Below are 14,332 nucleotides of genomic sequence, written 5' to 3' on the forward strand. Positions count from 1 at the left end.
CCAGGGAAAGCACCAAGGATGAGACCGAGATAGTTCGGAATGCCCAAGAAACCACAAAACACATGAACTATTTGTCCGCGAAGAAAATGAGAAAAGGCTCCAGGGCGGCGGGTCCCCGCGGCAAAGGACACTTCGTCGCAAAAACAATGAAGCTCATTCATCCTTATATTTATTCTGCCTACAATGTCTTGCACAATTAAAGATGCAATTGATTTTGATCAACTTCGGTTTGTGTTGGTTGTGCGAGAATTTTATGCATATTAAATGTGCACGATTAGGTGGCGTGACTTCGACAAAGTTTACTCACCTAAAAAAGGCTGTGGTGGTTTGAGGTGGTCCTGCCCTGTACGCATTGTCATCCAATTTAACGTGTGTAATAACGTGCGAAATAAATTTTTAAAATTGCAAAAGTTAACTAAGCAACTTTCAACTGAGTTCGATAGTCAATATAAGTTTGTGTCTCTGCCCAAACGTAGGTTAGAGCCTCAATTTCTAGAGGCCCCGCGGAGGGAGGGAATTTCCAAAATACACATTTTCTGCGTATTCACATAAGGCATCTGGGACTAAAATTAGTTATACGAATGGAAAATCGGGAAAATTCGCACTCCAACACACGGTATTATTTTATAAAAAAAAAAAATATTTTAATTAAGTACTCATAGATCTGTGCATTTTAACTCTATTCATCACCTATTTAAAAAAAGGAACATTACGAGTATTATTCATAATTACGACCAGAGGCAGTAGCATAGAACGGATAAGCAGGCATTGGTGGAGAACGCAAACAAACGGAACTTCACAAACACAACGCACACAAACAGCAACAATTCCGATCAAGAAATGGCTAATATAGTTAGCAATCACAACAGTAGCAGCAGCAGCAATGGCACCAAGTACACAATATCTTACAATAATTTAAACAACGCTAGTACGAACAGCAATGGAATTGGCAGTGCTGGCAGTCCTGTAATATGGTGATATGTCTGTATGTATGGTAATATGCCACATCATTGCCATGATGAAGGGCCTTGATCTGGAGGATGATGGTATATTGTTGAACAGGAAGATAAAGGCCATAGAAACGGATTTCTACAACATTATTCGCGACGAATCGATGCTGTGGTGTGTATAAGTCCATTGATGATTAATATAAAAAGATATATATAATATATAATAAAATAATAATAATAATAATAATAATAATAATAATAATATAATAATAATAAGAATAATAATAATAATAATAATATAATAATAATAATAATAATAATATAATATAATAATAATAATAATAATAATAGAATAATAATAATAATAATAATAATAATAATAATAATAATAATAATAATAATATATAATACATACATTACTAATACATGCATGTAAACCTTGGTGCACACAGAGCTAAGCATGTTCTGTTTACCACAATTTACAACTTTCTTAAATACCGTATAGACCATTTTTTCAAAAATACATATCTCATTGTGAGCAATATTAGTTTTGTTATCTATATATATTATATGCCTCAAAAAATAGTATATTACTAATTTTTCTTATTTTATATTGCAGTGAGTCCATGGAGTATATAGAACGATAAGCATTAGGCGATGGAGACACCTGCTCTGAAATTTGCTCTACTTTTTTTCATCCCGGAACTTCGATGCTGTTGGCTATGAAAGAGACAAAGGTCCGAAGTGCTATGCTAAAGATCCTGGAGACAAATTTCATCAATGCAGACGCATACCGAGAGCATGACAAGAATCGTCTGTACAACTCCATAACACTTTTAGGCGAATACTATCATCGCGTTCGTTTGGCCACAATGCACCTATTACAATTTTGGGTGAATCGCTGCTCAATCTACTTACAAGGGAGATCAATGACACCTCATTGGTAATAAATACTCGATTGGCGCGTTTGATTTTATCACAGATTACGCTTAATGGCGAGATAATGCGCTCGCGCCATAAGGTAGAAATTGACCAACTACTGTACCATATTAGACGCCACCTGATAATGCAACCGGTGCTAACGCCTAAAGTAAAAGCTATGCTGCTTATGGTGTTGGATTTGTTCTACAGCCATTTTAAGCACATTGGCTTCGAGTTGGAGGCAATGTACTCAGACTACCTGGTTGCTGAGAGTGCGGAAGACGATGGTATTAATAACAATAGTGTAGCTGTGCAGCCGCAGACTCAGTACCAGCAGCAACAAGAGTCTCAAAGTGCGTATATAGAAGGACATGGGAGAAGTAACACTGATAATGCCAGCCAAACAAATAAGTCCACCCACGATTCTTTTGAGAAATGGATCGAGCAAGTCTGTGAAGATTCGCTCTGCGATATTGGTTTTGGCGAGGCGGATATTGGTAGTGGTGATCTTTACAGTCAAGTCGAGCACGAACAAGCACGAGAAAGCAACAGAAATTCAAGTAACGAAGGAGGCGTGAATCGCCAAAGCCGACGCCCATATCAGCCGCGCACATCACCGCGTCCTTTGAAACACCCTCAGGTGGCCAATGAAGAGTAAGTGTTGCGATTGTGGAAACCATTCTCTTAAAAATAACATTTTTATTGTTCAAATTATTAGCCGCTCCGAAGGACTCGATCAATACGCGTCTGTGGGAAACAGTGAAGATCGTGATAAGACTAAGCCTTCACCTAGCTGGCGCAAGACTCGTTTTAATCGCCCCATCGATGGTGATAATCAAAACGGACGTTCGAGCAACCAACAACGTCGCTATAGCGCCAGCTTCGATGACGACCACCACATCGTGCGTAGCGATGGCGGTAATTTACGTCTATATACCATATACGAATCGTCGTAAGCATTCCCAGGAACGTTATGAGAGGGAATCTTGGCAGCAACAATTACAGCAGCATTGTGAACTCCAATTGGGACCAACGGGATGATCGCAGCGAACGCCCATATATTAGCAATTATGAGCCTGGCAATTATAAGCGCGGAGGGCGCTTTCACAATCGTAATACGTACGATAAGTCACCACGGTTCCAAAAGCAGCAGCAATAGCAACATCACTCACCGTGGCGTCGCTAAATACGTCCATAAACAATTCTTATCAGGATAAGAACTGTGCCTACAACTCCAGTGGGCACGAGTCAAATAGTTGCAGTTCATCACCAAAATCACAAATGTACGATGGAAAGTCGAATGCATCATATCGTCAGCGTCATCGCAATTTCACGCGACGTTCCCAGCCGCATATACACCAACCGAATGCTGAGAACTGACAGGCCCAGGGAAGCACCAAGGATGAGACCGAGATAGTTCGGAATGCCCAAGAAACCACAAAAACACATGAACTATTTGTCCGCGAAGAAATGAGAAAAGGCTCCAGGGCGGCGGGTCCCCGCGGCAAAAGGACACTTCGTCGCAAAAACAATGAAGCTCATTCATCCTTATATTTATTCTGCCTACAATGTCTTGCACAATTAAAGATGCAATTGATTTTGATCAACTTCGGTTTGTGTTGGTTGTGCGAGAATTTTATGCATATTAAATGTGCACGATTAGGTGGCGTGACTTCGACAAAGTTTACTCACCTAAAAAAGGCTGTGGTGGTTTGAGGTGGTCCTGCCCTGTACGCATTGTCATCCAATTTAACGTGTGTAATAACGTGCGAAATAAATTTTTAAAATTGCAAAAGTTAACTAAGCAACTTTCAACTGAGTTCGATAGTCAATATAAGTTGTGTCTCTGCCCAAACGTAGGTTAGAGCCTCAATTTCTAGAGGCCCCGCGGAGGGAGGGAATTTCCAAAATACACATTTTCTGCGTATTCACATAAGGCATCTGGGACTAAAATTAGTTATACGAATGGAAAATCGGGGAAAATTCGCACTCCAACACACGGTATTATTTTATAAAAAAAAAAAATATTTTAATTAAGTACTCATAGATCTGTGCATTTTAACTCTATTCATCACCTATTTAAAAAAAGGAACATTTACGAGTATTATTCATAATTACGGCCAGAGGCAGTAGCATAGAACGGATAAGCAGGCATTGGTGGAGAACGCAAACAAACGGAACTTCACAAACACAACGCACACAAACAGCAACAATTCCGATCAAGAAATGGCTAATATAGTTAGCAATCACAACAGTAGCAGCGCAGCAGCAATGGCACCAAGTACACAATATCTTACAATAATTTAAACAACGCTAGTACGAACAGCAATTGGAATTGGCAGTGCTGGGCAGTCCTGTAATATGCTGAACGCGGGAGTAGGAACAGGTCCTGTCAAACTATATGATACCAACAGGTGGTTGTGTCTACGACCACATCATTGCCCTGATGAAGAGCCTTGATCTGGAGGATGATGGTATATTGTTGAACAGGAAGATAAAGCCTAGAAACGGATTTCCTACACCATTATTCGCGACGAATCGATGCTGTGGTGTGTATAAGTCCATGATGGATTAATATATAAAAGAGATATATAAATAATATATAATAATCATAATAAAATAATAATAATACTAATAATAATAATAATAAGAATAATAATAATAAGTAATAATAATAATAATAATAAGAATAATAATAATACTAATAATAATGAATGACTAATAATAATAAGAATAATAATAATAATAATAATAATAATACATAATAATAATAATAATAATAATAATCTAATAATAATAATAATATAGACCTACATTTACTAATACATGCATGTAAACATTGGTGCACACAGAGCTAAGCATGTTTCTGTTACCACAATTTACAACTTTCTTAAATACCGTATAGACCATTTTTTCAAAAATACATATCTCATTGTGAGCAATATTAGTTTTGTTATCCTATATATATTATATGCCTCAAAAAATAGTATATTAATAATTTTCTTATTTTATATTGCAGTGAGTCCATGGAGTATATGAACGATTAAAGCATTAGGCGATGGAGGACACTGCTCTGAAATTTGCTCTACTTTTTTTCATCCCGGAACTTCGATGCGTTGGCTATGAAAGAGACAAAGGTCCGAAGTGCTATGCTAAGATTCCTGGAGACAATTCATCAATGCAGACGCATACCGAGAGCATGACAGAATCGTCTGTACAACTCCATAACACTTTAGGCGAATACTATCATCGCGTTCGTTTGGCCAAACATGCACCCTATTACAATTTTGGGTGAATCGCTGCTCAATCTACTTACAAGGGAGATCAATGACACCTCATTGGTAATAAATACTCGATTGGCGCGTTTGATTTTATCACAGATTACGCTTAATGGCGAGATAATGCGCTCGCGCCATAAGGTAGAAATTGACCAACTACTGTACCATATTAGACGCCACCTGATAATGCAACCGGTGCTAACGCCTCTAAAGTAAAAGCTATGCTGCTTATGGTGTTGGATTTGTTCTACAGGCCATTTTAAGCACATTGGCTTCGAGTTGGAGGCAATGTACTCAGACTACCTGGTTGCTGAGAGTGCGGAAGACGATGGTATTAATAACAATAGTGTAGCTGTGCAGCGCAGACTCAGGTACCAGCCAGCAACAAGAGTCTCAAAGTGCGTATATAGAAGGACATGGGAGAAGTAACACTGATAATGCCAGCCAAACAAATAAGTCCACCCACGATTCTTTTGAAGAAATGGAATCGAGCAAGTCTGTGAAGATTCGCTCTGCGATATTGGTTTTGGGCGAGGCGGATATTGGTAGTGGTGATCTTTACAGTCAAGTCGAGCACGAACAAGCACGAGAAAGCAACAGAAATTCAAGTAACGAAGGAGGCGTGAATCGCCAAAGCCGACGCCCATATCAGCCGCGCACATCACCGCGTCCTTTGAAACACCCTCAGGTGGCCAATGAAGAGTAAGTGTTGCGATTGTGGAAACCATTCTCTTAAAAATAACATTTTTATTGTTCAAATTACTTAGCCGCTCCGAAGGACTCGATCAATACGCGTCTGTGGGAAACAGTGAAGATCGTGATAAGACTAAGCCTTCACCTAGCTGGCGCAAGACTCGTTTTAATCGCCCCATCGATGGTGATAATCAAAACGGACGTTCGAGCAACCAACAACGTCGCTATAGCGCAGCTTCGATGACGACCACCACATCGTGCGTAGCGATGGCGGTAATTTACGTCTATATACCATTACACGATCGTCGTAAGCATTCCCAGGAACGTTATGAGAGGAATCTTGGCAGCAACAATTACAGCAGCATTGTGAAACTCCAATTGGGACCAACGGGATGATCGCAGCGAAACGCCCATATATTAGCAATTATGAGCCTGGCAATATAAGCGCGGAGGGCGCTTTCACAATCGTAATACGTACGATAAGTCACCACGGTTCCAAAAGCAGCAGCAATAGCAAATCACTCACCGTGGCGTCGCTAAATACGTCCATAAACAATTCTTATCAGGATAAGAAACTGTGCCTACAACTCCAGTGGGCACGAGTCAAATAGTTGCAGTTCATCACCAAAATCACAAATGTACGATGGAAAGTCGAATGCATCATATCGTCAGCGTCATCGCAATTTCACGCGACGTTCCCAGCGCATATACACCAACCGAATGTGAGAACTGACAGGCCCAGGGAAGCACCCAAGGATGAGACCGAGATAGTTCGGAATGCCCAAGAAACCACAAAACACATGAACTATTTGTCCGCGAAAATGAGAAAAGGCTCCAGGGCGGCGGGTCCCCGCGGCAAAAGGACACTTCGTCTGCAAAACAATGAAGCTCATTCATCCTTATATTTTATTCTGCCTACAATGTCTTGCACAATTAAAGATGCAATTGATTTTGATCAACTTCGGTTTGTGTTGGTTGTGCGAGAATTTTATGCATATTAAATGTGCACGATTAGGTGCGTGACTTCGACAAAGTTTACTCACCTAAAAAAGGCTGTGGTGGTTTGAGGTGGTCCTGCCCTGTACGCATTGTCATCCAATTTAACGTGTGTAATAACGTGCGAAATAAATTTTTAAAATTGCAAAAGTTAACTAAGCAACTTTCAACTGAGTTCGATAGTCAATATAAGTTTGTGTCTCTGCCCAAACGTAGGTTAGAGCCTCAATTTCTAGAGGCCCCGCGGAGGGAGGGAATTTCCAAAATACACATTTTCTGCGTATTCACATAAGGCATCTGGGACTAAAATTAGTTATACGAATGGAAAATCGGGAAAATTCGCACTCCAACACACGGTATTATTTTATAAAAAAAAAAAATATTTTAATTAAGTACTCATAGATCTGTGCATTTTAACTCTATTCATCACCTATTTAAAAAAAGGAACATTTACGAGTATTATTCCTAATTACGGCCAGAGGCAGTAGCATAGAACGGATAAGCAGGCATTGGTGGAGAACGCAAACAAACGGAACTTCACAAACACAACGCACACAAACAAGCAACAATTCCGATCAAGAAATGGCTAATATAGTTAGCAATCACAAACAGTAGCAGCAGCAGCAATGGCACCAAGTACACAATATCTTACAATAATTTAAACAACGCTAGTACGAACAGCAATGGAATTGGCAGTGCTGGCAGCGAGGTGCAGACTTTTGCGCGACGTTATGACCTGTAATATGCTGAACGCGGGAGTAGGAACAGGTCCTGTCAACTATATGATACCAACAGGTGGTTGTGTCTACGACCACATCATTGCCATGATGAAGGGCCTTGATCTGGAGGATAATGGTATATGTTGAACAGGAAGATAAAGGCCATAGAAACGGATTTCTACAACATTATTCGCGACGAATCGATGCTGTGGTGTGTATAAGTCCATTGATGATTAATATATAAAAAGATATATAAATAATATATAATAATAATAATAATAATAATAATAATAATAAGAATAATAATAATAATAATATATAATATATAATAATAATAATAATATATAATAATAATAATAATAATAATATAATAATAATAATAATAATAATAATAATAATAATAATAATAATAATCCTAATAATAATAATAATAATATAATAATAATATATAATAATAATAATAATAATAATAAATAATAATAATAATAATATAATATATACATACATACATTTACTAATACATGCATGTAAACATTGGTGCACACAGAGCTAAGCATGTTTCTTTACCACAATTTACAACTTTCTTAAATACCGTATAGACCATTTTTTCAAAAATACATATCTCATTGTGAGCAATATTAGTTTTGTTTCCTTATATATTATATGCCTCAAAAAAAATAGTATATTAATAATTTTCTTATTTTATATTGCAGTGAGTCCATGGAGTATATGAACGATAAAGCATTAGGCGATGGAGACACTGCTCTGAAATTTGCTCTACTTTTTTCATCCCGGAACTTCGATGCGTTGGCTATGAAAGAGACAAAGGTCCGAAGTGCTATGCTAAAGATCCTGGAGACAAATTTCATCAATGCAGACGCATACCGAGAGCATGACAAGAATCGTCTGTACAACTCCATAACACTTTTAGGCGAATACTATCATCGCGTTCGTTTGGCCAACAATTGCACCTATTACAATTTTGGGGTGAATCGCTGCTCAATCTACTTACAAGGGAGATCAATGACACCTCATTGGTAATAAATACTCGATTGGCGCGTTTGATTTTATCACAGATTACGCTTAATGGCGAGATAATGCGCTCGCGCCATAAGGTAGAAATTGACCAACTACTGTACCATATTAGGACGCCACCTGATAATGCAGACGGTGCTAACGCCTAAAGTAAAAGCTATGCTGCTTATGGTGTTGGATTTGTTCTACAGCCATTTTAAGCACATTGGCTTCGAGTTGGAGGCAATGTACTCAGACTACCTGGTTGCTGAGAGTGCGGAAGACGATGGTATTAATAACAATAGTGTAGCTGTGCAGCCGCAGACTCAGTACCAGCAGCAACAAGAGTCTCAAAGTGCGTATATAGAAGGACATGGAGAAGTAACACTGATAATGCCAGCCAAACAAATAAGTCCACCCACGATTCTTTTGAGAAATGGATCGAGCAAGTCTGTGAAGATTCGCTCTGCGATATTGGTTTTGGCGAGGGCGGATATTGGTAGTGGTGATCTTTTACAGTCAAGTCGAGCACGAACAAGCACGAGAAAGCAACAGAAATTCAAGTAACGAAGGAGGCGTGAATCGCCAAAGCCGACGCCCATATCAGCCGCGCACATCACCGCGTCTTTGAAACACCCTCAGGTGGCCAATGAAGAGTAAGTGTTGCGATTGTGGGAAACCATTCTCTTAAAAATAACATTTTTATTGTTCAATTATTAGCCGCTCCGAAGGACTCGATCAATACGCGTCTGTGGGAAACAGTGAAGATCGTGATAAGACTAAGCCTTCACCTAGCTGGCGCAAGACTCGTTTTAATCGCCCCCATCGATGGTGATAATCAAAACGGACGTTCGAGCAACCACACAACGTCGCTATAGCGCCAGCTTCGATGACGACCACCACATCGTGCGTTAGCGATGGCGGTAATTTACGTCTATATACCATACACGATCGTCGTAAGCATTCCCAGGAACGTTATGAGAGGAATCTTGGCAGCAACAAATTACAGCAGGCATTGTGAACTCCAATTGGGACCAACGGGATGATCGCAGCGAACGCCCATATATTAGCAATTATGAGCCTGGCAATTATAAGCGCGGAGGGCGCTTTCACAATCGTAATACGTACGATAAGTCACCACGGTTCCAAAAGCAAGCAGCAATAGCAACATCACTCACCGTGGCGTCGCTAAAATACGTCCATAAACAATTCTTATCAGGATAAGAACTGTGCCTACAACTCCAGTGGGCACGAGTCAAATAGTTGCAGTTCATCACCAAAATCACAAATGTACGATGGAAAGTCGAATGCATCATATCGTCAGCGTCCATCGCAATTTCACGCGACGTTCCCAGCCGCATATACACCAAACGAATGCTGAGAACTGACAGCCCAGGGAAGCACCAAGGATGAGACCGAGATAGGTTCGGAATGCCCAAGAAACCACAAAACACATGACTATTTTGTCCGCGAAGAAATGAGAAAAGGCTCCAGGCGGCGGGTCCCCGCGGCAAAAGGACACTTCGTCGCAAAAAACAATGAAGCTCATTCATCCTTATATTTATTCTGCCTACAATGTCTTTGCACAATTAAAGATGCAATTGATTTGATCAACTTCGGTTTGTGTTGGTTGTTGCGAGAATTTTATGCATATTAAATGTGCACGATTAGGTGGCGTGACTTCGACAAAGTTTACTCACCTAAAAAAGGCTGTGGTGGTTTGAGGTGGTCCTGCCCTGTACGCATTGTCATCCAATTAACGTGTGTAATAACGTGCGAAATAAATTTTTAAAATTGCAAAGTTAACTAAGCAACTTTCAACTGAGTTCGATAGTCAATATAGTTTGTGTCTCTGCCAAACGTAGGTTAGAGCCTCAATTTCTAGAGGCCCCGCGGAGGGAGGGAATTTCCAAAATACACATTTTCTGCGTATTCACATAAGGCATCTGGGACTAAAATTAGTTATACGAATGGAAATCGGGAAAATTCGCCACTCCAACACACGGTATTATTTTATAAAAAAAAAAAATATTTAATTAAGTACTCATAGATCTGTGCATTTTAACTCTATTCATCACCTATTTAAAAAAAGGAACATTTACGAGTATTATTCATAATTACGGCCAGAGGCAGTAGCATAGAACGGATAAGCAGGCATTGGTGGAGAACGCAAACAAACGGAACTTCACAAACAAACGCACACACAAACAGCAACAATTCCGATCAAGAAATGGCTAATATAGTTAGCAATCACAACAGTAGCAGCAGCAGCAATGGCACCAAGTACACAATATCTTACAATAATTTAAACAACGCTAGTACGAACAGCAATGGAATTGGCAGTGCTGGCAGCGAGGTGCAGACTTTGCGCGACGTTATGTCCTGTAATATGCTGAACGCGGGAGTAGGAACAGGTCCTGTCAACTATATGATACCAACAGGTGGTTGTGTCTACGACCACATCATTGCCATGATGAAGGGCCTTGATCTGGAGGATATGGTATATATTGTTGAACAGGAAGATAAAGGCCATAGAAACGGATTTCTACAACATTATTCGCGACGAATCGATGCTGTGGTGTGTATAAGTCCATTGATGATTAATATATAAAAAGATATATAAATATATATAATAATAATAATAATAATAAGAATAATAATAATAAATAAGAATAATAATAATAATAATATAGAATATAATAATAATAATAATAATAAAATAATAATAATAATCATAATCATAAATAATAATAATAATAATAATAATATAATATCTAATAATAATAATAATAATAATAATAATAATAATAATATTACATACATACATTTACTAATACATGCATGTAAACATTGGTGCACACAGAGCTAAGCATGTTTCTTTACCACAATTTACAACTTTCTTAAATACCGTATAGACCATTTTTTCAAATACATATCTCATTGTGAGCAATATTAGTTTTGTTTCCTTATATATTATATGCCTCAAAAAAATAGTATATTAATAATTTCTTATTTTATATTGCAGTGAGTCCATGGAGTATATGAACGATAAAGCATTAGGCGATGGAGACACTGCTCTGAAATTTGCTCTACTTTTTCATCCCGGAACTTCGATGCGTTGGCTATGAAAGAGACAAAGGTCCGAAGTGCTATGCTAAAGATCCTGGAGACAAATTTCATCAATGCAGACGCATACCGAGAGCATGACAGAATCGTCTGTACAACCTCCATAACACTTTTAGGCGAATACTATCATCGCGTTCGTTTGGCCAACAATGCACCTATTACAATTTTGGGTGAATCGCTGCTCAATCTACTTACAAGGGAGATCAATGACACCTCATTGGTAATAAATACTCGATTGGCGCGTTTGATTTTATCACAGATTACGCTTAATGGCGAGATAATGCGCTCGCGCCATAAGGTAGAAATTGACCAACTACTGTACCATATTAGACGCCACCTTGATAATGCAGCCGGTGCTAACGCCTAAAGTAAAAGCTATGCTGCTTATGGTGTTGGATTTGTTCTACAGCCATTTTAAGCACATTGGCTTCGAGTTGGAGGCAATGTACTCAGACTACCTGGTTGCTGAGAGTGCGGAAGACGATGGTATTAATAACAATAGTGTAGCTGTGGCAGCCGCAGACTCAGTACCAGCAGCAACAAGAGTCTCAAAGTGCGTATATAGAAGGACATGGGAGAAGTAACACTGATAATGCCAGCCAAACAAATAGTCCACCCACGATTCTTTTGAGAAATGGATCGAGCAAGTCTGTGAAGATTCGCTCTGCGATATTGGTTTTTGGCGAGGCGGATATTGGTAGTGGTGATCTTTACAGTCAAGTCGAGCACGAACAAGCACGAGAAAGCAACAGAAATTCAAGTAACGAAGGAGGCGTGAATCGCCAAAGCCGACGCCCATATCAGCCGCGCACATCACCGCGTCCTTTGAAACACCCTCAGGTGGCCAATGAAGAGTAAGTGTTGCGATTGTGGAAACCATTCTCTTAAAAATAACATTTTTATTGTTCAAATTATTAGCCGCTCCGAAGGACTCGATCAATACGCGTCTGTGGGAAACAGTGAAGATCGTGATAAGACTAAGCCTTCACCTAGCTGGCGCAAGACTCGTTTTAATCGCCCCATCGATGGTGATAATCAAAACGGACGTTCGAGCAACCAACAACGTCGCTATAGCGCCAGCTCGATGACGACCACCCACATCGTGCGTAGCGATGGCGGTAATTTACGTCTATATACCATACACGATCGTCGTAAGCATTCCCAGGAACGTTATGAGAGGAATCTTGGCAGCAACAATTACAGCAGCATTGTGAACTCCAATTGGGACCAACGGGATGATCGCAGCGAACGCCCATATATTAGCAATTATGAGCCTGGCAATTATAAGCGCGGAGGGCGCTTTCACAATCGTAATACGTACGATAAGTCACCACGGTTCCAAAAGCAGCAGCAATAGCAACATCACTCACCGTTGCGCGTCGCTAAAATACGTCCATAAACAATTCTTATCAGGATAAGAACTGTGCCTACAACTCCAGTGGGCACGAGTCAAATAGTTGCAGTTCATCACCAAAATCACAAATGTACGATGGAAAGTCGAATGCATCATATCGTCAGCGTCATCGCAATTTCACGCGACGTTCCCAGCCGCATATACACCAACCGAATGCTGAGAACTGACAGGCCCAGGGAAGCACCAAGGATGAGACCGAGATAGTTCGGAATGCCCAAGAAACCACAAAACACATGAACTATTTGTCCGCGAAGAAATGAGAAAAGGCTCCAGGGCGGCGGGTCCCCGCGGCAAAGGACACTTCGTCGCAAAAACAATGAAGCTCATTCATCCTTATATTTATTCTGCCTACAATGTCTTGCACAATTAAGATGCAATTGATTTTGATCAACTTCGGTTTGTGTTGGTTGTGCGAGAATTTTATGCATATTAAATGTGCACGATTAGGTGGCGTGACTTCGACAAAGTTTACTCACCTAAAAAAGGCTGTGGTGGTTTGAGGTGGTCCTGCCCTGTACGCATTGTCATCCAATTTAACGTGTGTAATAACGTGCGAAATAAATTTTTAAAATTGCAAAAGTTAACTAAGCAACTTTCAACTGAGTTCGATAGTCAATATAAGTTTGTGTCTCTGCCCAAACGTAGAGAGCCTCCCGCGGAGGGAGGGAATTTCCAAAATACACATTTTCTGCGTATTCACATAAGGCATCTGGGACTAAAATTAGTTATACGAATGGAAAATCGGGAAAATTCGCACTCCAACACACGGTATTATTTTATAAAAAAAAAAAATATTTTAATTAAGTACTCATAGATCTGTGCATTTTAACTCTATTCATCACCTATTTAAAAAAGGAACATTTACGAGTATTATTCATAATTACGGCCAGAGGCAGTAGCATAGAACGGATAAGCAGGCATTGGTGGAGAACGCAAACAAACGGAACTTCACAAACACAACGCACACAAAAGCAACAATTCCGATCAAGAAATGGCTAATATAGTTAGCAATCACAACAGTAGCAGCAGCAGCAATGGCACCAAGTACACAATATCTTACAATAATTTAACAACGCTAGTACGAACAGCAATGGAATTGGCAGTGCTGGCAGCGAGGTGCAGACTTTGCGCGACGTTATGTCCTGTAATATGCTGAACGCGGGAGTAGGAACAGGTCTGTCAACTATATGATACCAACAGGTGGTTGTGTCTACGACCACA

The 14,332-nt window shown here is 39.7% G+C and overlaps 3 pseudogenes; all 3 read left to right on the forward strand.

Annotated features, from left to right (window-relative positions):
• Positions 1–1,672: 1,672 nt before the first annotated feature.
• LOC115630394 lies at positions 1,673–3,308 on the forward strand (annotated as a pseudogene).
• A 4,261-nt stretch (positions 3,309–7,569) lies between these two features.
• On the forward strand, positions 7,570–9,952 carry LOC115630384 (annotated as a pseudogene).
• A 1,839-nt stretch (positions 9,953–11,791) lies between these two features.
• LOC115630385 lies at positions 11,792–13,398 on the forward strand (annotated as a pseudogene).
• The last annotated feature ends 934 nt before the right edge of the window (positions 13,399–14,332 follow it).

Source organism: Scaptodrosophila lebanonensis, unplaced genomic scaffold (assembly GCF_003285725.1).
Source record: "Scaptodrosophila lebanonensis strain 11010-0011.00,11010-0021.00 unplaced genomic scaffold, SlebRS2 tig00000589-arrow-arrow-pilon, whole genome shotgun sequence".
Classification (NCBI taxonomy): Eukaryota; Metazoa; Arthropoda; class Insecta; order Diptera; family Drosophilidae; genus Scaptodrosophila; species Scaptodrosophila lebanonensis.